The sequence below is a fragment of the Dermacentor variabilis genome, chromosome 1 (genome assembly GCF_050947875.1).
Source record: "Dermacentor variabilis isolate Ectoservices chromosome 1, ASM5094787v1, whole genome shotgun sequence".
In the NCBI taxonomy this organism is placed as follows: domain Eukaryota; kingdom Metazoa; phylum Arthropoda; class Arachnida; order Ixodida; family Ixodidae; genus Dermacentor; species Dermacentor variabilis.
Window position 1 is genome coordinate 223,006,951 of NC_134568.1, and position 25,464 is coordinate 223,032,414.

The window sequence follows — 25,464 nt, forward strand, 5'->3', positions numbered from 1 at the left end:
AACGTTAATAACACTGTATGATCGTGAAAGCAACATTCCCCCGCCCCCTTCTGCATGTCAATAGTTAGCTTTGACAAAAAAAGAAATAGCTTCTTGTTTCAGTCTTGAGCAAATAATAGAAGTATTCGTTACTTCGTCAGGAACAGTCCAAGTGAAAAGTGATATAAAGAATAAACGAATGCAGGAAAACATGGAAATTAGCTAGGAAGAATGCAGATGCTATTCGTAAAGAAAAAAAATGAAACGTTGCATTTAAGAAACTACAGAGTTGTCTAAATCCTGGCCCACAAAACTATTCGGAATTGGATGTACCTTTCTTTTAAAATCTTACACTGTTTGCCAAACACTAGCGCTATCCATTGTTTCAACCGCGGCCTGTATTTGGCTTACTGTGTTGCTTTTTATTTATTTATTTAGTAATAATAATAATAATAATAATAATAATAATAATAATCTGTTGTTTTTCTCCTACACTGGAAGAAACATTGGCCAAAATGATCAGTCCGGCTTGCAACGCAGTTTGTTTTATGACGTTTGAGTGTTAGATTGCTTTATCAAAACACCATTGTACAATAGAGGAGCACGTCGTAAAAAGGTTGTAAAATTTGGAGCTTGTAAGGGTCCCTAACTATCGGCGTGATATACCCCGCTATCGCCCTCTCTTCTTTGTCTTATTTTCGTTCATTTTCAAGCGGCTTGCGCTGTAGCCTTGGGCAGGGAAAGTTTTCAGCGTGTGTCGTGTTTCATGCTGCGCTGTGATATAAAAAAAAGCTCATGGAACGCGATCAGGGCTATCCGGTGCTCTCAGCGAAAAAAGGTGAAACAGAGGAAATGTGGCACAGTGTAAGTGTTGCAAGGTTGTCTTGATCCACCACTGACTCTGCCCGGCCACTGCTATTATAACTCGACACGAAGGGCCACCGCACGGCTGCGTAGGGCGCCGCTTCCTACTCCATTGCTATCCAGGCGCAACACGTCGTAAATCCATTCGCCCATCAGTGGGGCGTGCTTCTGCTCTAAGCTGGTGCCTGTTAACTGATGCGCCGTCGGAGCTTCTTAGTTTCACCGCCTTGTTTACTTCGCCCAAAGTTGCGTACGCAATCTTAACCCGAGCTGACAACATTGAAAGATCCGAGGGTGATCTGCTACGCGCGCGCACTGCGTTTGTACATTGTTTCATCACGGAAGTTTGAAAGCATCTCGACGCCAGCTGCTTCTGCTGCTCGTTTATGTTCATGCGCCATTTTCTCTCAACCCTTGTTACGTTCTCAGGAGCTCTTACCTTGTTGTTGTCGGCCGTAAAGCATCTTCGTACCACACTGGCTTCTAAAGAAAGACATAGCGTAAACAACGGTTCTCGTCGCATCAAAATGGGAAGCGTAAACAACGTAAACAGTGAAAGAACCACATCAAGCTAACAGGCAATAGGAGAAAAGAACACCCATGGCGAACATTAAGTTTTTAATAAAATGCAGAATTAATTGAAATAAATATTGAAAGTAAAATATGCGACACCCCTAAGACCTTTAATAAAGGACAAGAGAAGAAAAAGTGGGAGAAAAGAACACTTCTCGTGGGTGGGAGGCGAACTTAGAACCTTAATAAAAAATAAATGAACAGAAAAGTAATGATACATCTGCATGGCGCGTACGATGCTCTACCGATTGAGCTAGAGTGCGGTGGCTGCTCCTTTATACAGATTGTCCTACATAACCTGAGCCAAAGTTTTAAATATGAAAGGCACTCCGGACGCGAGTTGAACCAAAGGCGTAATGTTGGCACTGGCCTAGAGTTACTCGGTCAATTTTTTTTATTTTCCCTTTAACGGAGTTATGTTTAATTAATCAAATTTTTAAGTATTGGCTGCAGACCCCAAGTGTGATACGCAGAGTTGTAGATCGCCTTCAGAAAACTCTCAATTAATTGTTTCCGACACGATGTTTCTCGCCATGGTCCGTTCTTCCGCGTTCCAAAAAAAGCCCGCAAAATATGAGAAAAAAATACCGCGTCACGGGGCACTTGCCCCGTCACGTGGAACTCAAGAGCTCGAGAGAGAGAGAGAGAAACGAAAACGGAAAGATAAGGAGGTTAACCAAGGACATGCCCGGTCGGCTACCGTACACTTGGGTAGGGGGAAAGGGGGAACGTATACGGAGAAAGAAGAAAAATAATTAAGTAATTAGGAGTCAGCTATGCCCAGAGTCAATCGCATAGGAATGTCCACTGTCGCAAGCGCTCGTACAGTCCAGTAGCCTTCAGGACGCGCAGAAGGACTTTTGTGGCCTTTCGCATGCAAGAATTTATAGGCCATGGTCCCAGGATCTTTTCCCCCGAGAGCATTCCGTTATCAAATGGGCTGAATTTAGCTTGTAGACTAAGTCACTGAACGTCAAAGGATAGGCACAGGAGGTGCTCTGTAAAGTTTCATCACTCCAGCACAAATGGCACGCCACACCGTTGGCCCTTCCTGCTAGGAAATATTAGGAATTTGTATGTGCGACACCCAGCCACACGTGACACAGTAAGGTAGTTTCGTGCCGGGAGAGTCAAGGTGGCAGGCGAAGTCGCAAGTTAGGGTCGAGAGAGCGCAAGCGTCATTGGGTGAAACCAGGTGAATTCCATCGTAGAAGTGGGATGTGGCGAGCAAGTGATTGAAGTTGCCGCGCAGCATCCGTTCTTGAGAGTGGCATACGCACCCGCTGGCTTTTTATGAACCGAGTGAGCAGCTTCATCTGTGCTGTCGTTGCCGACAATTCCGCACTAGCTCGGCAACCAATGAAATGCGAAGTTTTATCCTTTCTTGAGCGCGTGGTGATAAGCGTGCTTTATTTCGTACACTGACTGCTCATGTAACACATGACGTAGGGCAAACTGCAGTTTGTAGCGCTGCTTCTGAATCGCAGAAAATGGCCCAACGACTAGGTGGCTGCTGGAACACATAATTGAGTGCACCTTGAAAAGCCACAAGTTCTGCTGCTGTGGACGTGGTATTCTGAGAGTATTTAAATTTATTTATTCATTTATTTATTTATTTATTTATTTGATACTGTCAACCCCGTTGTTGGGGTCATTACAGGGAGGGTGATGTGTCAAGAATACATGATACATAATTTTCTTTCTATGTAACATACAAATGCACTGGCGCTCTTGGAAGTTAACAAAAGCAAATAACAGTAGTTATACAAAGAAAAGTCAACGAAAGTGCTCGCAGCAACAATTTAGTATACATTCTCGTAAAAGAAAGTATCCAACGCATTTTCAAATTCGGCAGAGCCCTCGTTGCTCACAACTGCATCAGGCAATCTGTTCCACATTTCAATTGTGTCAGGAAAAAAGGAGAAACGAAAAGCATCAGTACGTGTTAAATAAGGTTGAATAGCTCTGCTATTGTTTAGACGATCGCATCTCCGTCCTGGGGGTTGTAGATATAGATCCTTGTTTATTTTCGTTCGCCCACTCATGATTTTAAAAAGAAACTTTAGCCTATGCTTACTTCTGCGTTCCTCCAGAGGCTCTAGTTCACACGATTTTAACAAGGCTGTAACAGACTCCATGCGTCGGTATTTACCGCATATGAAACGGACTGCCAATCTTTGTATTCTTTCTATTTTTGCTTTCAGGACTTTCTGATGAGGGGACCACACAACACAAGCGTACTCCAAGACTGGTCGTACAAAAGTTTTGTAGGCTGTTAATTTCACGTCCCGTGTAGCGCATTCCAGTTTTTTCTTTAAAAAGTATAGTTTTTGGTTTGCCTTAGAACATATATTATCAACGTGTGAGTGCCATTGCAATGTGTGCATAATACTGACTCCTAAGTATTTGAAAGAAGCTGCATTATTCAGAGGATGGTTTCCGATGTGGTATATGAAGGAAAATTTGCTCCTGCTTGAGCGAATATGCGTAAATGTTGTTTTGCTATAGTTTATTTCCATGTCCCATGTTAAACACCACTCGTCTAATGCCTGTAAGCATCTATTTAGATTAATTTGGTCATCTTCGCAACGTATTGGCGAATAAATCAAACAATCATCAGCAAAAAGTTTCATTTTAACAGGCGGTTCGACTAGTGCACCGATATCATTTACAAACAACAAAAAAAGTATTGGTCCCAAAACGGAACCTTGGGGAACCCCAGAGTACACACGCAATGGACTTGAAATGCAATCATCAATCCTTACGAACTGTTGACGCATATATAAATAGGCCTCTATCCATTGTATTACTTCTTTACCTATTCCTATTTTATCGAGCTTAAAAAGTAATTTACGGTGAGAAACCTTATCGAAAGCTTTCCTAAAATCAACGCTTATTACGTCTGTTTGTAGGTGTGCATCCATGTTCAGGTAGAAATCATGGAGTGTTTCTGTTAACTGTGTCACCGTAGAAAGACCGCTCCTAAATCCATGCTGAATTGTGGAAAGTAACTCGTTAGTGTCAAGAAAACTAATAATATGCTTTGCAATAACGTGTTCTAGAGCCTTGCAGCAGACTGACGTCAGGGATATGGGTCGGTAATTGTTTACTTGCATACGGTTGCCACCTTTAAAAACAGGGATTACTATTGCATTGCGCCAGTCTTGTGGAAGTGAACGAGTTTCAATTGACTTCGCATATATTATCTCTAAGTAAAAGGAAACCCATTCGGCATATCGTTTCAAAAATTCAGTTGGTAGTGTTACGTTTCGCCTACGACGCGCGGTTTAGCCGGCGCGACTGCAACAAAGCGGCAGACATTTTGGCCCGTTCGGCGTCGCCGCTACGCTCCCCGCCAGGCGTTTCCAGGCGTTTCCAGGCGTTTCCAGGCATGTTCCGATGCCACGTGTCTTCATGTGCGTGTGTGAGTGTATGTGCCATTGTGCCCGACCGGCGGCGATGCGACAGCAGGGGGTCACCTTCTCCTTCCAGTCATTGTGCCCGACCAGAGGCGCTACGAGAGCCGAAGTTACCTTCTCCTCCCAGTCTTTGTGCCCGACCGGCGGCGCTACGACAGTGTGCGTCACCTTAGCCCATTGTACAATCACGTGCTCGTCTATTGAGGGGTTCCTTCTTGCCCTCAACTGCGAGAGTATAAAAACAGCTGCCCCCGGACGCCAAAAGGAGGGCTCCGATTTCTTCTGTTGAGTAAAGTGCTCTCCAGTCTCTCTACTTCGGTCAACCTGACCGCCAACTCTTTGCGATGTTAAAATAAACAAGTTGTTTTGTTGTTACCAGTCGACTCATGCTTTGCCGGGACCTTCGGATGCTTCCAGTTGTACCCCAGGCCGCCAGGCCAGCGCTACCCTTGGGGCTTGCGACCCAGGTACAACCACGGGCGTCAGCGCCGAGTTCCCAACCGATCGCACCAGCGGTGCGACCACAACAACTCGCGCCATCGGTGCGATCCAAATAACTGTCTGCCAGCGGTGAGATCGCGACAACGGAGGCCAGCAGCGAAGAGATGCAGTTGACTGTATGCTGAGCAGCTCAACGACGATCCGGGAGCAGTGCAACGAGCCCTGTGTGATGACTGGTTGCCTGCAGCGGAACGACTGCGCTGAATTCCTGCCTGCTAGGTTTGGTGAGTGCGGGACTTTCTTCTTCTGAGCTTTGCCAGGCTTTTGTTAGTGTCAGAAACAGAGCTGGTAATTGTGGTTGTCGTTGCTGCCAGGTTAGTTTGCGGCAAGACAATAGTAAGCAGTAGAGAAAGCAGCATTCAGAGCAGCCATGGATTTGAAGTCGTTGCGCAAACCGAAATTGCTGGAGCTTGCAAGAGAGTTGGGTCTGGATGTCTCAGACAAACTAAGAAAACCTGAACTGCTAAAGGCTATTCTTGAGTTAGAGGCTGAGGATGACGAGCTGTCGGAATGCCTTGAGACCATTGAAGAGAGGGAGACTGCAAAAAGACAGGAGCGCGAACTTAAAGAGCAAAAAGAAAAAGAAGAGCGTGAACGTAAAGAACAGAAAGAAAAAGAAGAGCGCGACCGTCAACACGCTTTGGAAATGAAGCGTCTTGAGATAGAGATGGAACGCGCTCGTAATGGAAGTCAGGCACACGGTGCAGGAGAACGAGTATTGTTCAAAATGACTGACCTGATGCGGCCGTTTAAGCTTGGAGAGGACATTGGTTTGTTCCTGGTTAACTTTGAGCGAACGTGCGAGAAGCAGGGGTTCTCTCGGGAAACGTGGCCACAGCGCTTGCTCACTTTGTTACCCGGCGAGGCGGCCGACGTAGTCGCTCGCTTGGATAGAGAGGAGGCAGAGGATTTCGACACAGTGAAATCGAGTCTTCTAAAAAAGTACCGGCTGTCTGCGGAGGCGTTCCGTCGGAAGTTTCGGGAAAATGAGAAAGGCAAAAGTGAGTCATATACAGAGTTTGCGTATAGGCTTATGTCGAACATGCAGGAGTGGCTCAAAGAAGAGAAAGCGTTTGGTGACCACGATAAAGTTCTGCAGTGCTTCGGGCTAGAACAGTTTTATAGTCGGTTACCGGAGAACGTGCGATACTGGGTCTTGGATAGGCCAGACGTTTGTACGGTGGCTAAAGCCGCTGAGCTAGCCGAGGAGTTTGTGACGCGTCGGGCTCGCGGAGCTAAGGACGGTCAAAAGGGTGAATTTGGCTCCAAGTTTGAGAGGCCGAAGTTCACGCCCATGGGATTAAAGGGGGACACGCGTAGTGCGGATGCGAGTGAAAGCAGTCCGACAAAACGTAAAGAGACGGCGGCAGCCAAACGCAGAAAGCGGTTCGAGATGAGGCGAGCGCGCGTGTGTTATACGTGCCAGAAGCCGGGTCACTTTTCGGCGCAGTGTCCGGAAACAACACCAAAAGTTGTGTTTTTTTCAATAGGCAGCACTGACGAGAACATGAAGCTTCTCGAGCCTTACATGCGAGACCTCCTCGTGAACGGAAAAGAGTGCCGAGTGCTTCGCGATTCCGCAGCTACGATGGATGTAGTTCACCCGTCTTATGTAGAACCCCATATGTTCACGGGCGAGTGCGCATGGATCAAGCAAGCCGTGGAAGCTCATAGCGTGTGTCTGCCGGTAGCAAAAGTGCTTATTGAAGGACCTTTCGGAGCGCTTGAGACGGAGGCCGCAGTGTCATCTATGCTGCCACCTCAGTACCCGTACCTATTTTCAAACAGGTCCGATCACCTCCTGCGCGAGAAGGGGCTTTTGTTTGGTGAAGCTAGTGTTCAGGCCTTAACCAGGTCGAAGGTTCGGGAGCTCGCTGCAAAGGCGGTAGTTGCGGGACCGACGTTATCAAACAACGAAAAAGGGTCAGAGGCGCAGCAAGCTGATATTCAGAGCACGCCCGAACTGAATAAAATTGAGTCTGTAGCGTTGAAGGCGCCAGATACTGGAGAGGAAATGCCCGATAAGGGAAAGTTAGAAGAGCTATCTACAGATTTGCTCATCGCGCCTACGTCAGACGGACTTGATAGGTTGCTAAAAGTCAGCCGGTCGGCTTTGATAGCCGAGCAAAAGAAGGATGGCAGCCTAGAAAACATACGCTGCAATGTCAAGGAAGGTATCGCCAGGAAAAATGCGCGTTTTGTGGAAAGAGGTGGAGTCCTGTACCGGAAGTATCTAGACCGCAGAGGAGTGGAGTTCGATCAGCTGATCGTGCCTCAATGCTATCGTCAGGATCTGTTGCGCTTGACGCACGGGGGTTCGTGGTCCGGACACCTAGGAGTTAAGAAAACTAAGGACCGTCTCTTGCAAGAGTACTATTGGCCAGGGTGTTTTCGGGACGCAGACCATTTCGTGAGGTCATGTGACACCTGTCAGCGGGTGGGCAAACCAGGGGACAAATCGAGGGCGCCGTTGAAATTGGTACCTATCATTACGGAGCCTTTTAGACGGCTCGTTATTGATACTGTGGGACCTCTGCCGGTAACAGCCACGGGGTACAGACACATTTTGACTGTGATCTGCCCAGCGACAAAGTTCCCTGAAGCAGTGCCGCTTAAAGAGCTCAGCTCAGTTGAGATAGTCAATGCACTACTGTCCATATTTGCGCGAGTTGGTTTTCCTGCGGAAATCCAATCAGATCAGGGCACAGTGTTTACTAGCGCTTTGACGACAACTTTTCTCGAAAGGTGTGGGGTAAAGCTGTTACACAGCTCAGTGTACCACCCACAGTCGAATTCCGTTGAGAAGCTCCACTCCGTCATGAAGCGCGTGTTGAGAGCCTTGTGTTTTGAACATCAAACTGACTGGGAGCTGTGTCTGCCTGGGGTGATGTTTGCATTAAGGACCGCGCCGCGTGCAGCTACGGGGTTTTCGCCAGCTGAGCTGGTGTACGGTCGCTCGCTTCGGTCTCCGCTTCGCATGCTTCGAGAATCGTGGGAAGGCAGGGGCGACGACCCAGTCGTGGTGGAATACGTGCTTAAGCTCCTCGAACGCTTAAGAAGGGCACAGGAGTTGTCAGGTGAAGCAATGGCAAAGGCCCAGCAGAGGGCCAAGGTTTATTATGATCGGACCGCCAGGGCCCGTCGTTTTGAGGTGGGCGATGAGGTCATGATATTGCGCACATCGCTAAACAACAAACTAGACGTGCAGTGGGAGGGCCCAGCACGAATTGTTCAGAAACTGTCGGACGTTAACTACGTGGTAAGTCTGCCAGGAAAGCGGAAAGCACAGCAAGTTTACCACTGTAATCTGCTCAAACCTTATAGACAAAGGGAAGCAGTGGTGTGCATGATGGTAAACGTTCCTGAAGAGCTTCCGGTCGAGCTTCCGGGACTAGGCTCAGTGTCGAACAGGGAAGACACCGGTCAAGTCATTAGTGACTTAGTCAGTGGAGCATCGCTGTCGCCGGAACAGAAAACCGAACTACACCAGCTCTTACAAGAGTTTCAAGGTCTGTTCTCTGAGAGGCCTGGTGGGACTTCTGTACTTACTCATGATATAGAACTTACCTCCCCAGAGCCAGTACGATCCAAGGCGTATCGGGTGTCACCCCGCCAGAGCGATATTATGGAGGCTGAGGTAAAGAAAATGCTACAGCTCGGTGTTATTGAGGCAGGTGAGAGTGATTATACCTCCTCCCCTTTGATTTTAGTTGAGGTACCGGGCAAGGAACCTCGTCCTTGCGTCGACTACCGCAGGCTTAATTCCATCACTAAGGATCAAATTTATCCGATCCCTAACATCGAGGAGCGCCTTGAGAAAGTTAGTAGCGCTCAGTTTATTTCCACCCTAGATCTTGTCAGGGGTTATTGGCAGGTTCCACTCAGAGAAGAGGCTAGTAGGTATGCGGCGTTCGTTTCACCAATGGGAACATTCCGTCCTAAAGTATTGAGTTTTGGTTTGAAGAACGCGCCATACTGTTTTTCAAGCCTCATGGATAAAGTGTTGCGGGGACAGCAAGAATTCGCTTTACCGTATCTAGACGACGTAGCGATATTCTCCGCATCCTGGTCTGAGCATATGGCACACTTGCGGGCAGTGCTAACCCGCCTGCGGGAAGCGGGCTTGACGTAAAGGCTCCTAAGTGCCAGTTAGCACAGGCCGAGGTTGTCTACCTCGGTCACGTGATTGGTCAGGGTCGTCGCCGCCCCTCTGAAATAAAAGTGGCCGCTGTGCGAGACTTTCCGCAACCGCGCACGAAGACCGATATTCGGTCGTTCTTAGGTGTCGCCGGCTACTATCAGAGGTACATTCCCAGGTACTCTGATATCGCGGCTCCCCTGACGGATGCTCTAAGAAAGACAGAGCCTCAAACAGTCGTCTGGGACGAGACAAAGGAAAGAGCTTTTAGCGCCCTAAAGAGTGCCCTAACAAGCCAGCCTGTGCTACGATCGCCAGACTATACAAAAGGGTTCGTTGTTCAGTGCGATGCTAGTGAGCGAGGCATGGGCGTTGTACTGTGCCAACGGGAAAATGGAGAAGTAGAACACCCCGTCCTGTATGCTAGTCGTAAGCTGACCAGTCGTGAGCAGGCGTATAGCGCCACCGAGAAAGAGAGTGCATGTCTCGTGTGGGCCGTTCAGAAATTGTCATGCTATCTAGCCGGCTCGAGGTTTATCATTGAGACGGATCACTGCCCTCTCCAATGGCTGCAGACCATCTCTCCCAAAAATGGCCGCCTCCTGCGCTGGAGCCTCGCTTTGCAACAATATTCCTTTGAGGTGCGTTACAAAAAGGGGAGTCTCAACGGTAACGCCGATGGCTTAAGTCGAAGCCCCTAACGTAGGAATCAGCCTCAAAAATTGTTTGTTACTGATGTTTTTCTTCCTGAGGCAGGATTTTTTTTAACATATTGCTTTTGTTTAGTGTTTCAAAGTGATGATATGCTTTCTAGTGCAATTTTCCAATTTGTGGAAGCGTTCTGAGTGATGCTAGACTACTGTAAGGAACTAGGCAGTGGTATAAAAAGGGGAAAGAGCCTGGCAGGGCTTAGTGAGGGTTGTGCCGTGCTTGCTGACTGAGCGGTTGAGTTTCAGCGTAGTTCTAACGCTTGCCGGGAACGAGAACAAAAATGTGAACTCTCCCGAAGTCACTTTGCAGTGTCCCGTGCGAACCTGAACGAGAGAACGAGGCCTTCTCTGTGCGCTGCGCTCAAGAAACGTCGAGGGACGCCCGACTTCGGTTATGAGCATCATCGAGCGACATCCCTCGGGACAGCGGATGCAGTCCCCTGTCCATCGGGATCTCCTTCCCCCGGCGGGGCGGTCTGTTACGTTTCGCCTACGACGCGCGGTTTAGCCGGCGCGACTGCAACAAAGCGGCAGACATTTTGGCCCATTCGGCGTCGCCGCTACGCTCCCCGCCAGGCGTTTCCAGGCGTTTCCAGGCGTTTCCAGGCGTTTCCAGGCGTTTCCAGGCATGTTCCGATGCCACGTGTCTTCATGTGCGTGTGTGAGTGTATGTGCCATTGTGCCCGACCGGCGGCGATGCGACAGCAGGGGGTCACCTTCTCCTTCCAGTCATTGTGCCCGACCAGAGGCGCTACGAGAGCCGAAGTTACCTTCTCCTCCCAGTCTTTGTGCCCGACCGGCGGCGCTACGACAGTGTGCGTCACCTTAGCCCATTGTACAATCACGTGCTCGCCTATTGAGGGGTTCCTTCTTGCCCTCAACTGCGAGAGTATAAAAACAGCTGCCCCCGGACGCCAAAAGGAGGGCTCCGATTTCTTCTGTTGAGTAAAGTGCTCTCCCGTCTCTCTACTTCGGTCAACCTGACCGCCAACTCTTTGCGATGTTAAAATAAACAAGTTGTTTTGTTGTTACCAGTCGACTCATGCTTTGCCGGGACCTTCGGATGCTTCCAGTTGTACCCCAGGCCGCCAGGCCAACGCTACCCTTGGGGCTTGCGACCCAGGTATAACCACGGGCGTCAGCGCCGAGTTCCCAACCGATCGCACCAGCGGTGCGACCACAACAACTCGCGCCATCGGTGCGATCCAAATAGTAGACCATCCGGTCCGCTTGCCTTCTTCGCGTCTACTTAAAGAAGCAATTGTAAAACACCTTCATGGCTGACAATAACTGATTCCATTGCGGTCCTCATGTCGCCGTTCATGTATTCGCCTATCTTATCACCTTTGTCTGTCGTATAAACAGATTGAAAGAAGCGATTGAAAACATCAGCTAAGTCTTCAACTCGTGTCAGAACTTTCCCTTCATGTTCGATCTGTTCAACTTTTTCCTTTCTTTCACTGAAGTACCGCCAAAATTTGTGTGGTGAACTTTTAAGAAAGTTGGCAAGCGTGTGTTCAAAGAACTGTTTTTTTGATTTCACAAGAGCTTCTTTCATCTCAATTTTTATAGCTGCAACTTCCATCGCTCTCACTTTCTGTTTTCGTAGTCTTTTAATTTTCCGTTTCATATGGATAATGCTGCGTGTTATCCAGGGGTTTCGTTTGCGCGTTTTCTTAATACGAGTTGGAACGAAGTGCTCGACGCAAGCTATGATGCTACTTTTAAATCTTTGCCACAGTTGTTCCACAGACTCGCTCTTCGATGCCTGCTCGAAGTAACTAAACTGTAATTCTAAAAAATCTATGATGGCGGTGTCATCTGCATTTTTAAAGTCTTTTACTTTTACCGGTAGAAACGGTCTCCCTATACTGCCCACATTGGTCTGTATGTCTAAAGATAACATTTTATGGTCTGATATGCCCTCCAATATATCTAATGTATAATCTATTATGTTGTGCGATAGGAAAACAAGATCCAATAATGACTTTGACTTTTCTGTAACTCTAGTTGGTTCTTGAACAATTTGTTCGAAGCCATGACAAAATTTTATTTCCAAGAGCTTTTCCGAGCTAGCTGTTTCTGTCTCGCCGGGCAATAAACTTTGCCAATTAATGTGCGGCAAATTAAAGTCCCCAGCCATTATCAGCCTCGTGTTCCTGTTAACATGGTCAACCAAGAATTCGCTTAGCAGTTCCAGAAACGCTGGCGAAGACGCAGGTGGTCTGTATACTACGCCAATGAAGTACGTTCTGTTTTCGAATGTAAGCTTACACCATACACTTTCGGGAACATTAGATTCAATCGTGGAAGCATGGACGGAATTTTTAACTATGATGGCAGCACCACCGCCTCGTGAATCTCTGTCCCACCTAAAGAATTTGTACCCGGAAGGAACAATGCAATCACTGCGTATTCCCTCACGCAGCCATGTTTCTGTAAGTAGTATTACATGGGGACTAGGACGACTTGAAATTGAAATTAGATGGCGTCTGATGGACCAACCATTGCTCCTGCTCCAGTAGAACTGTTGGAATTAGTGGAACCGTCCGCTTAAACGTGTATGCGGTCAAAATGGGACTCGTGTAGGAGAAGCAGAGAGAACTGCTTCAGGGCTACTGGGGACAAGTCTCCCTATTTAGCAATCCCAGGAACTGAGAGGCACACGCCAATGTGCCGGAGACACCACAATGCCGATGTTGGTCGTTTTGCATGCTTGAAGCCAGATGTTATCGAGTTATGACGTCTCGTCACAATACCACAGAATGTAGCCTCTGGTCTTCGCACAGGAAAATTGGCTAAATGGTGGGGCAATAGCCGCGAAAGATGTCGAATTTGCGCTCTTGGCGTCGGACCGATGATATGAATGGTGATGGAATGCTCCTGTGCAATGACAATCGTTGCAGCTGTCAAAGAGCATCTCGGGAGGCCAAGACATATCCAAAGTGCTTGGGCTTAGCCTTGTATGTGTTCGTCAAGACTGGAAGACGGTATCGAAGAAATCTGAGAAAAAGGGCCGTTTATAGCTGTAACAGGGAGTGAACGGAAGGACGCCACGACTTTCCAACTGTGAATTTAAACATATTCTCGATACAAATTAGTTTTTTTTTTCAGGTAGGAGACATGAGTACACCAGGTGAGCTCACGGTCCACAATAACCCTTAAGAACCTGTGAGTTTTCTTATACGCAATTGAGTGGCCCTCGATGCACACAGGGTACAAAGACATCGGCTTTCGTGTAAATGCCGCTAGTGCACATCTTTTCTGTAGATATTGTCAGGCCTTGTCGGCGAAAGTATACCACTGTGAGGGTTGCCGCTTTCTTCATTCTGGCGCCCACTTGCGCTCGTGTCACACCGGACGCCCAGGTGCCAATATCATCGGCATAGAGCGAGACATCAGCCGTCAGTGGCAGCGTTTCGGTGAGCCCTACTAGAACGAGATTAGAAAGATTCGGGCTCAACACTCTGCCTTTTGGTACACCACGACTGAAAATATATATATTTGTTGGGCCATCTTCTTTAAGAACAAACACCGACCTCCTTGAAAGATAGCTCTTAATAAATCTAAAGACGTGGGATCCGTTCTGCAGCCTCAAAAGCTTGGGCAATGGCTTCGTGGGTTACGTCGTCGTAGGCATCTTTTACATCCAAGAAGAGTGCCACAAAGAGACGCTTCATAGCTTTTTGCTGGTGCACGGAGGTCACAAGGTCAGTGACGCTGTCAGTCGAACACCGTCCACGTCGAAAACCAGCCATAACATCAGGGTAAATGTTATAGTATTCAAGGATACTTCCATATGTATCAGCAACATCCTCTCCATGACCTTACTGATGCAGCTCGCAGATACAATCTGTTAGTATGATTTAAGGTTCAGCGGAGACCTTCCAGGCCTCAGTAGAGACGAGGCACCAGTCGGCTACACTTCCAATCATCGAGGGCTATGCGGTCATGCCAAGATTTATTGAATATATCCAGAAGACAACATTGCGCTAGTGAGTCTAAGTGCCTTAAGGCAGCGTAAATTCCTCCGTCGGGACCGGCTGATGATGACCGCCTACACCTAGTCAAAGCCGCTTGCATTTCTCCCATAGTGAAAGGCACTTCCATACTTTGATCTCTCGCAGCGGGGACGTCGTATAGCGAGATGGCAATAAGTAAAACGATGTCACCAGTAACCTTCGCTCAGAAATGTCCAGCGACTTCAAGCTCTCATCGTCTTTGATGTAGAGCGAGCGCTGTGAAGGGACGACGTTGTTGTGGAAGTACTCGAAGACTCTGAAGATTTCTTCACACGGAGGATAAAGGCTCGCGAGGGTCCAGGGAATCGCAGCTCTTTCATCGTTGGTCCTGAAGTTTGTTCATCTGACGCTGAACTTTCTTCTTAATGCGTTGGCCTTTCGTCAGGTCATAAATGGACTTACTACGCCTATAACGCCTCTCGGCTCACCGGCGGATCTCACGAAGCCTCTCCAATATTTGGTGAAATCTGTGCATCGTGTAGATATTGTATGCGTCCGCTTAGAAGCATGCAGCGCTTGTATTCATGTCTTCAAGGGGCTTGAGATGTTCATGTCTGCAATTGTTTTCCACCAAAATTCGGTACGATTGCCACTCAATCTGCCTTTAGAGCACAGGGCAAAGAGAACTGAACTGTCAAGGTCTCTGATAGCGATGTACGTAGGCATACGGTCACTTCCGTGAGTTTCAATGTCTGCGAACCATTGACTTTGTAACTTAACCTATGCGACACTAACGCCAAGTCCAAACAGCTGCCCTAAGTCACATCTAGAAGTTGGGCTGCCCTGCTCGGCAGCGAGATCAACTAGACCCGTGCCTCCTTGATTTGTCCTGAAGCTTCCTGAGAGTCGATGATGGTTGTTAGTTAACAGCCACCAGTGATTATGAAAGATCTTGAGCTTTCGTGAGTATGTCTTTTAGTCTCTGTTGATAAAGTCAATGTGATGGTGATAGGTAGGCGCCTATCAGTGTGAATGGAACCTTCTTTTTAACACAGAGGCACACGTACTGATTATCGTCGTGAAGCTGCACTATTTTATGAGCATACGTGAGCTCCTTGCGCATATACACAACTCGACTACGTTCAATGCATGATGAAGAAACAAATGATTCGTTAGCAGAAAATCGGATTGTCTTTCAAAAATGAGAATTACAAATGATGATGATAGGTAACTTGTTCTCAAAAACGTAGCGCCGAAATTCTGACATCCGTGATTGCAGACCTCTGGCATTCTATTTAAGTATGGAGGTGCACTTGCTCCCGGAAACATCATGTAGTGATTGGCACAGAATCATGGCTAGGTGCTTCAGTCTACAACGGCGAAAGATTTCCGTCAGACTACACTGTGTACAGAAAAGACCGCAACAGCCACGTTGGTGGTGTCTTTGTTTTGATCCACATCAGTCTGAGTTGCACTCCCATCAACGTAGAAAGCTGTCTTTGTGAAACGGTCTTGATCTCATGTAGGGTGATGCTCGCAAACAGCCACTCCCCAGCAGTTGAATCGTTCTACAGGCCGCCAAACTGCAGGTCGCCGGAGCCTTTCTTTCAAATGAATGACATCGTGCTCTCGTTAAACACGACATATATTATTTTTGGTGGCGACATTAACTTTCCCCGTATTGAATGGGAAAGCTTTCAACCTCGAAATAATTCCTCGTCTCTTATATCCACAGCATATTGGGAGCTTATTGGAAGCCAACTCTCGGTTCCAGTTCGCTGAGCGCTCAACAAGATTAGAATCAGCTAATGAAAATGAACGATCGAGATCTTGTGTCCAGCGTCACCGTAATTCCCGGAATAAGCGACCATGAAGTCGTTACTGCAAAATTAACGTATACTGCTATGCGCCGAAAACGCCCACCGCCACGGAAGGTGTTCCTTTATAATAGAGCCGATTACTAATCCCTATCTCTGGAATTTGACGGCTTTCTACCAGAATTTCGTCCTCGCACCTTAAACAGTGACGTTAATTTTGCCTGGTTTAAAGCTAAGCTATTGTCATTAGTTCACATTTACATCCCATCACGCATCGTATCTTCCCGACGACAAACTGCTAAGCCATGCATAAACCGCCACCTTCGATCAATTAACAGAAGGCACTGAATATATCGCAAATATTACCTATGCCCAGATTCCGACACGTATTTCAAGATGAAAGATCTAAACAAGACAATAAACAAAGAAATGAGAGAAGCTGAGGCTACATATCTGCGTACATTAGGTAGCAGAATAAAATCTAATAAGAAAGATGTCTGGAAAGATGTCAAAAGTAAAAGAAACAATGAAATAGCTGTCCCTGATACTATATATGATGTAAATTATGGTGATGACGTAACCAGCAAAACTGAGCACTTTAATCACTACTTCCGATCAATATTTTCCGAGAATGCTGCTATCGTGGAAGACTTACCAATTTCTACCGACTTCGAATAAATGGAAAACACAAATAACAGAACTGGGAGTTACGTCACTGCTCAGAAACGTTAAAGTTAGTTCCGCATTTGGTCCTGATCACATTCCAAACTATGTCTTAAAAAACTGTGCTGCATCCTTCGCCCCATTTCCAGTAATTATTTTTCAAACATCCATCGAAGAGGGGTCCCTGCCTAAAGATTGGAAAAGTATTAACATAGTACCTGTATATAAAGGCGGCGACAAAACAAAGACAAAAAAATTACAGACCTATTTCACTAATCAGCGTCTCATGTAAGGTACTGGAGCACATAATTTATACCAACTTAATGAGTCGCTTACAGAGCAACAGATTCTTTTGCCCCACGCAAGATCGGTTTCGACGGGGGTTCTCGTGTGACACTCAGCTAATCGAATTCACCCATGATATCACGTCATCAATAAACAACGGACACCAGGTTGACTGCGTATTTCTGGATTTTCAGTAAGCTTTTGACTCTGTTGCTCATAACCTTCTACTGACAAAATTGTCTGCCATCAAAATTCTAGCATCACTGATGAAATGGCTCGAAGCGTATCTGACTGGTAGAAAGCAGCGTGTTGTCCTTGAGGGACTGACCTCATCAGAGACTAATGTCATCCGGCGTTCCACAGGGGTCCGTCTGGGGCCCCCTGTTATTTCTGACATTCATAACTGACATAGGAATGCATCTTTCTAGTCACATACGCCTGTATGCTGATGATTGTTGCATATATCACGCCATTAAGTCCCCTGCCGATTCAAGTATCTTACAAAATGGCCTTCTAACAGTGTCCACGTGGTGCGACAGCTGGAGCATGAAATTGCACTCTGCCAAGTGCAATGTCATTCGCTTCACTAAAAAGAGGGCACCGCTTGTTAAAAATGACTTTCTACACACAAACAATGATTGAGGTAAGCAGTTACAAGTACTTAGGTAGTTACAAGTACTACTAAAACGTAATTTCAGGACAGCTCCCCATAGGGTAGAGGAAACACGTTATTCAACAAACGTTCGTCCGATGTTGGAGTACGGCTGGTCTGCCTGGGACCCATGGGACAAACACAGCCATTATTCAACTGGAACGAATACAAAAACGCGCCGCCCGGTTCGTTACGGCCAACTATGATTTCACTCAGAGCTCCTCACAAATACGTGTTAACTTGGTGTGGCCACTTCTCGAGAACCGACGGAAATATTTACGACTTAGCCTTTTCTTCAATATTTACACAGGGAAGACTGGTTTCTTCAAGGACATATATATGAAGAACCGAAGTTACATATCACCCAGAACAGATCATCTGGTAAAAGTACGAAAGTACAAATGCCGTATCAATCTATATAAGTATTTCTTCTTTCCAAAAAGTGTACATGACTGGAATAAACTGCCGCTTGAAATTGTCTCAGCAATGCCATTTGTGTTTGAAAATTTGTTGTCAAAACATTTGCATGTTTAGTTCAAAAATGTGTTTTGCTTCAGACAGAATATGAGGTTAACCTTTCCTGTCATTGGCTTTTATTAACCTCAAGTTTAATATTGCCTTAATCGCAGTTTTTTTCATTCTAGTGTGATTATTATTACATTATTACTATTATTAATATTGTTGTGTTGTATTATGTATTAGATGTATCCTTTTGTACCATCAATCTGTATTTGAAGATATGTGTGACATTCCTTCCCCCTACTCTAATGCCCAACATTGGGCGCTGTAGGTATGTAAATAAATAAATAAATAAATAAATAAATAAATAAACACGTAATTACAGATCGCATATATAGTTAAAGAAGTAAGATGGCAAATATACTTATAATTTACAGAGTATCTATACTACTAAATTATGCTCTTGTATTTACACCAAGCCATTTGCTTGATGCATATGAAAACAAATCGAAATTAATAGATTCACAGTGATTTTGAAGACATGGTAACGTATAGCACAAGCGTTGCATTCCCTACTTTAAACGGGCGGTTGGTACCAACCATATTTCACCCTCTCCTTGTCTCATAACCAGGTTTTTTATCTTTTCTAATCAAGAATACCTGACAAATATTTTAAGTTTTCTTTAAATTCAAATTTAGATCGCACACTTAGTTTAAAGTGGTGCACTTTGTGGATTCTAATGATACGAGCACTGATAAATAAATTAGCAGTTGCTGTCCCAAAAAGGATACCATAAGCATACCGAATGAATTGTTTTTGCATTATATATATTTTCTGCAGGTTAGGAAACGTCTTGGTAACACGGACTAGTACACAGTAGGTTAAGTGAGAGTAAAACAAGGAATCACACATCAGTAATTTAACCTGTATGGAGAGAAGGTCCCTGGGGGGGACCAACGATTTATCTTATACAAGGAGTCTTTTTGATTAGACGATTTACGTGGCTATCCCAGGACATATTTGCAGAAAACACCACGCCTAGCCACTTAAAACGATCAAATTCAGTGCTACGACCGTTTAAACCTATATGTACATGTGGAAGGATTTCTTTGTTTTTTGGTCTAGAAATAATCGCCTTTGTTTTGCTGTAATTAATTTTCATGCCATTAGATAATCACTATACTGCTAATTTTGGTACTGTAACATTACACATGTCTGTAAGGTTATGTATATTATTGCCAGAAGAAAAAATGCTAGTGCTATCGGCATATACAATAAACTTTGCACTACAATTAGTAGGTGCCACTTCATTAATATTCAGAATAAACAATAGGGGACCTAATATACTCCCCTGCGGAATTCAGCAAAGTACTTTCATAATATTTGAACATGACTTACTCATTCTAGGATTTTTCGCTGATAACATATGCACGGATCCCGCGACCTCGTGCTTATGCACGAGGTCGCAGGATCAAATTGCGGCTACAGCGCCGGCATTTCGATGGGGCTGAAATGCGAAAACACCCGTGTTCTTAGATTTAGGTGCACGCGAAAAAACCCTAGGTGGTCCAAACTTCCGGAGTCCCTCACTACGGCGGGCCTTATAATCAGTGAGTGGTTATGGCACGTAAAACCCCATAATTTACCACTTACAAGCTCCAGTGTAAAGCTCCGTTTGCAACAATGACTCAGCTTTTTATTAGAAGTTCGTGGTTAACTAAATCTAATATCTTAGTGTAATCAATGAACAGTCAAACCGTTATCAATTACTTTTCACACCGTGTTAGATTGTACTCGTTTTGTTGATGTTGGGCTGCTGAGCAAGCGGTCGCGGGATTGAATCCCGGACCCGGCGGCCGGATTTCGATGGGGGTAAAATGCGAAAACACCTGTGTTCTTAAATTTAGGCGCGCTAAAGTACTTCAGGTAGTCCAGATTATTCCGCAGTTCCCTACTACGGCGTGCCTCATAATCAGATCGTAGTTTTGGCACGTGAAACCCGACAATTTTTAAACGCTTTTTAATGATAATAATAATATCCTTTATTTCATGAAAATTTCATGGAAGAGATGAGTAGTTTGTTGAGGTAATGCCAGTTCGATAGATTTATTTTTGCAAAAACCGAAATGAAACTTTGTGAGCAGTTTGCATTTTTCAAGAAAATGACAAGACAAATACAGGGGAGGTATTCTGTAAGAGTTCACCTATAGCGTACATGTCGATTTCGTCTGCTACTGAAGTGCTGATTGGCTGTGGCGCCTGGTTGCTGCGGACGCGCAGCCCAGCGCAGCCAATCAGAATTTCAACAGCAGATGAAATGGACATGTCCACGAGGTGGACTCTTACAGCATAACTCCCCTGGTCTATGATTTCCTATAGTTCACTGAGATCACCCTTTCTATAGAACATTACTACTTCCGCAATATTGATTCCACTCGGAAAAATGGAAGTACCTAAACAGGACTTGCATATGTGTGCAAGAACTGGCGCTACAATATCGGCAACAAATTTCGCCGGCCGTATACGGTTATCATCGATGTCACTACCACTGCTGTTATTCAAGCTTCTACTTATCGACAAAACCTCAGTTGATGTCACACGATGTTACAACAGTCTTCTCAATTTGTTGTTCTGAACAAATGGATATATCGCACGAGGCTGTGTCAATTGCTACATTCGTGAGAAAACTGTTGAAAGCGTCGGCTAACTGAGCACCGGAGAGCTGCTTGCAATTAACGTTCAGACTTAATGAGTCACTTTGTGTGTGGTCTGGATTCAGTAAAGTATTCAGTCTGTTCCACAACACCTAGTGTAGTCCCGTTTTAATGTCTAATGAAAGATTAGCATTTTTTTCCTGCTAACCTTAATCTATTTTAATCTATTAATCTATTTATGTATTGTTTGAAGACAGTTACGTCGTCTGAACTACGGGACGCTATAAAACTCCAATATAACTGGTCGTTTTTTAAAACCTAGATTATAGATTGTAATTATTGGGGGGGGTCAATCCCATCGCTCGTAATCAGTTGTCAAGATTGGAGTCGGGCATGAATTAGGTGGTAGCTGGCCCATGCCGTCGTCGAACTTATCCACGCTGAGGACGTTGATGAAGGGAAGGACTGCTTCTCATCGAGAACGAGGAATATGGGTTTATTTACAGTATATACATAAGGACGTTGCAGTTCATCAGTCTAACATGACTGCGTGAGAAAGTACACCGAGCAGCCGCACAGCAGCGGTTTATAAACACTCGGTTCTCCCTCGATCCCAAGCTGAGGGAAACGTTCGACCAGTCATCGTAAACGAGTAGCCTCTCTGCGCGAGGGATTACACACACACACTTCTTTGCGCGAGGTTCACGGTCCTCAACCAAGGTCAGGCGGCCTTCGCCGAACTCGGGGCCCACGTTAGGAAAGGTGCCCTTTATTCCTCGAGCTGACCCCCGCAGCGCGCCGCCAGGTGCCCATTGTCTTGCGTCTCAAACGGTGCGTGGGAAGGTGACTTGAACTACGTTCCCTCGGGGATTCCCTCGTTCACAGCAGACCAGGTTGACGGTGGCGTGCTCAGGCACAAAGCCTGCTTCGTCGCACTCATCTTGGCTCCAGCGACGGAGAGTCGAGGACGCGCGCACTGTTCTCCACACATAGTCGACTTAGTCACGCCGTGGCTAGAGGTTTGCGGCGGCGCTCCAGGAAAAGTTGTCGCCCGCTGTTGCAACTGGCCGGCAAAACTTGCACGTCAGTGGGCCGTTCTTAACAATATATAGATACATAGGTATTATAGATAGATATTTAGACCGATCGATATATTATTTTGAGTGTGCCTCAACATCCATTGGCCCAAACGAGCACACACTAAGTCACACACAAATACCGTGACATCAATCAGACACATTACAAAAAAAATCACAAAGTTAATATAGTCAATGAAACAATAATCCTAAAATAGCGATGAAAACGCAGTTAGACAGATATGTCCGTGCTGTGAAAGGATGAATTATAGGTGATTTTCAAAGGAGTCATGGGACAAATTGCAGGTATGTCAGGATAAAATGTATCGCAACATTTGGCGGCGCTGCATGAGACACACTACATCGCAGAGACGTCAATAACTGGTCACAATCAATGTATCCAGGCACAATATTATGAAGGAACTGCATGTCATTCACAAGTCGCCTGTCATGAAGAGTACACATACTAAGGTCTGCTAGTAGACAATCGTAGTTGTAAATGCGACGGTGACCAATATATCTCTCATACAGTATGCCTGCGAACTTACCCTGAACATTTTCGATTCGCGTGGAATAACAAACGGAGACGTCATTCCAGGCTATTAACGTCAACTCGAGGCGTGGTCTTACGAGAACACAGTAAAGAGTTCGCGTACACTCGTATCGATGAAATTTTCTTATTAACCTAGAAATAATGCCAATATATCTGAATGCACGCAAAGCAATTGACGGTACATGCAACCGGAAATATAGCTTTGAGTCAACAATAACACCAAGGCCTCGCATATGCGCAGCACGAGATATTTTTCCGCCAAGAAGAGTATAATTAAACAAAACTGTGTCGTGCTTTCTAGTAAGAAACAAAGCAGACGAACAAACAGAATTTAAGCCTATTCATCAAGCACCATTTCTCGATGTTGCCAATGTCAGCTTGCAAATCGCGGCAGTCCTATAAATTCTCAATCTTACAGAATAAATTTAAATCTGCAAATAACAAAACCTTCGAACTCATAACATATAGCGGCAAATCATTGATAAAAACTGATAAAATCTGACCAGACTTCGATGGCTGCCCAGGTAGCTCTTTGAGCCATTTGGAGTACATGGGACAAAGCCCTTATTTTTCAATCTTCATTGGAAGTATCTCATGTTAAACCGTGCTGAAGGCCTTATGTCAAAGTAGATTGTGTTTACCTGACCGGGATTCAACACGTGAGGTGCACTATACTCAAGAAAGGCGCATACATTTGATTCAACGGATCGTCCTCTTAAAAAACCATGTTGCAAAGACGAGATCTTATATTTGAAATATGAACTCATGCGTTCGTACATTACCATTGCAAAAACTTTATCAACACAACAAATAAGTTATTCATGGCTTACGAATTTTTCGATTGGTTTTACGCACTTTTACATGAAAGTGCATCTCGTACACGTACAAATGTTTGGAGGAATAAGTCATAGGCCTGTTCAGCGTTACAAGTTAGTTTTGCTTACTGTTTCGCGAAAGGAGCTGAGAGCTGAATCTGTGAACGACTGATAAGAAATTACCGTGGATGCACGTGTGCGCATGCGCCTTTTTTTTTTTCAGAGCACAAGACCATGGTTAAATGTCCCGGCCACGGCGGTCACATTTCGATGGGGGCGAAATGCGACAACACCCGTGTACTTAGATTTAGGTGCACGTTAAAGAACCCCAGGTGGTCCAAATTATTCCAGAGTCCCCCACTACGTCGTGCCTCATAATTAGATCGTGGTTTTGGCGCGTAAAACCCCATTATCTAATTTTTTAACGGTAAGTGATCGCTGATATAACACGAGAAAACGCCCAACTTCACGCAGGATTGTGAAAGGTTCGTAATAAAAATAACCGACGCAGAATGGGACTCAGTTGTTATTATTGCTGGTTGGTTGATTACATGAAGAAATCCGTTGGATAAGATTATGTTTTTAAAGTTTTCAGCAATTGCATTGTTGCTACCCATATCAATGTTAAAATCACCTGCAGGTATTAACATATACTTTGCGCCAGTAATACTTGCAAGAAATCGGTCGTACAACTCCAAGAAATTTGAAGAATCGTCTATCGACATGTTTGCACAGCGAAAAAGACGAGGACGGGAGGAATTTCTTCCTTCAATCCTCGTCTTTTGCGCTGTGAAAACATGTCGATATGGAGTCACCAACTCGCCCAAGCTCACGCCTTATGAAAAATTGTCGTTTGGTGGCCGGTAAGAGACACTAAATAATGTATCACTGATCAGTACTGAAGGTATTTCATGCTCAGGCATGCGATCGTAGAAGCGATCAAGTATCTGGCACTTCGTACATGATTCAGTTAGTATAGAAAATCCGCATCCGCGACTTTCCTCTCTATTAAGATAATATGTCTGCTAACCTTTTAAATAACCTTTTTTTGGTTTAAACCGATAACATGTCTGATATATGTCGATAATATGTCTGATAACCTTTCTAGTTTAAAGATGTCTTGTTCAGCAGTACTACACGTTTTTGTAAACATAATGCTAGAAAACACAAACGAAAATCCCGCCTAAAAATTCCTCGAGACAAAACATTTTATTTTTTACAGACCTAGTGTCCATATGAATACATGCTGGTGCGCCCGAGTCGAGATCAGACACCACGCTGCTCGGATAACTTGACATATAATACTCATATGCAGACATCGCGCACTCCATTATTAGAGGAACATAATGGGACATGTATTTTAGGTCTGCTGCAAACGGGGTAAAGTCATCCGAAGACTTTACATGCACTGCGCGTGCTCCATCACATTTTCGGACGAGAACTTCACCATGCGCATACCATGCGACCTTATAACTGTTTTCTCGCGTCCGATCTTTCGTTGATTTCAAGAGTTGCCTACTATGCCGGATTCGGTTTTCCTGAATGAATATGCGGGACTGTGCGTCTTTCAGCTTACTTTCTTTTTTTGCTCATCCAGCGATATTTGATTGACTGTCTGGTTAATCGAACAACTATGCCTGGAATTTTGTCCTGCCGAGTAGGCAGTCTAGGGATGCTGATTATGTCTTGCTCAGAAAGATGCGGAACCTCAAGATTGCCTGCGACCTGAATGAGGTCTGACACAAGGTTTTCACCGTTGGCAACAGGAACTCTCTGAAGATCAAAGTTTAGTCATCGACTTTTGTACTCGAGGTCACGTACTTCCTTTTGAAGTTGAGCTTGCAACGAATGATTGCTACCCTCTTTACTTTCTCGTTCAACAACTTTCATTTTTACTGCCCCAATTTCACTTTCCTGCGCACTGAAGGTTGTTTTCTGTTTATAGAACGTGCGAGGCATGGAACATCCACGATCGTTCCATACCTTCAGCCTTCTCCATGAGTTGAGAAAGCTTCGGGAGCTTCACATTGCTAGAGAAGAGAGTTTCTCTAACATTCACTTCACATGCATTTTCCTCATTTCGACTGCATAACGTCGCAGCAGTCCTGCAGTTTTGACACCGCCATGTTTTATTTCCACTTTCGGCTTTTGCCTTACAGAACTTTTCTAAAATTCCGGCACGTTTACCACATTGACAGGATTTGGCACATTATGAACCATTTTACGCCACCACATTCATCTGACGGAACCACCTAACAAGACAAACAGCTGTCAAAAATTTCTTTCACCAAAACAAAATAAAAATATGGTTGTCACGCTAACGGAAACCAAAGTATCGATCAA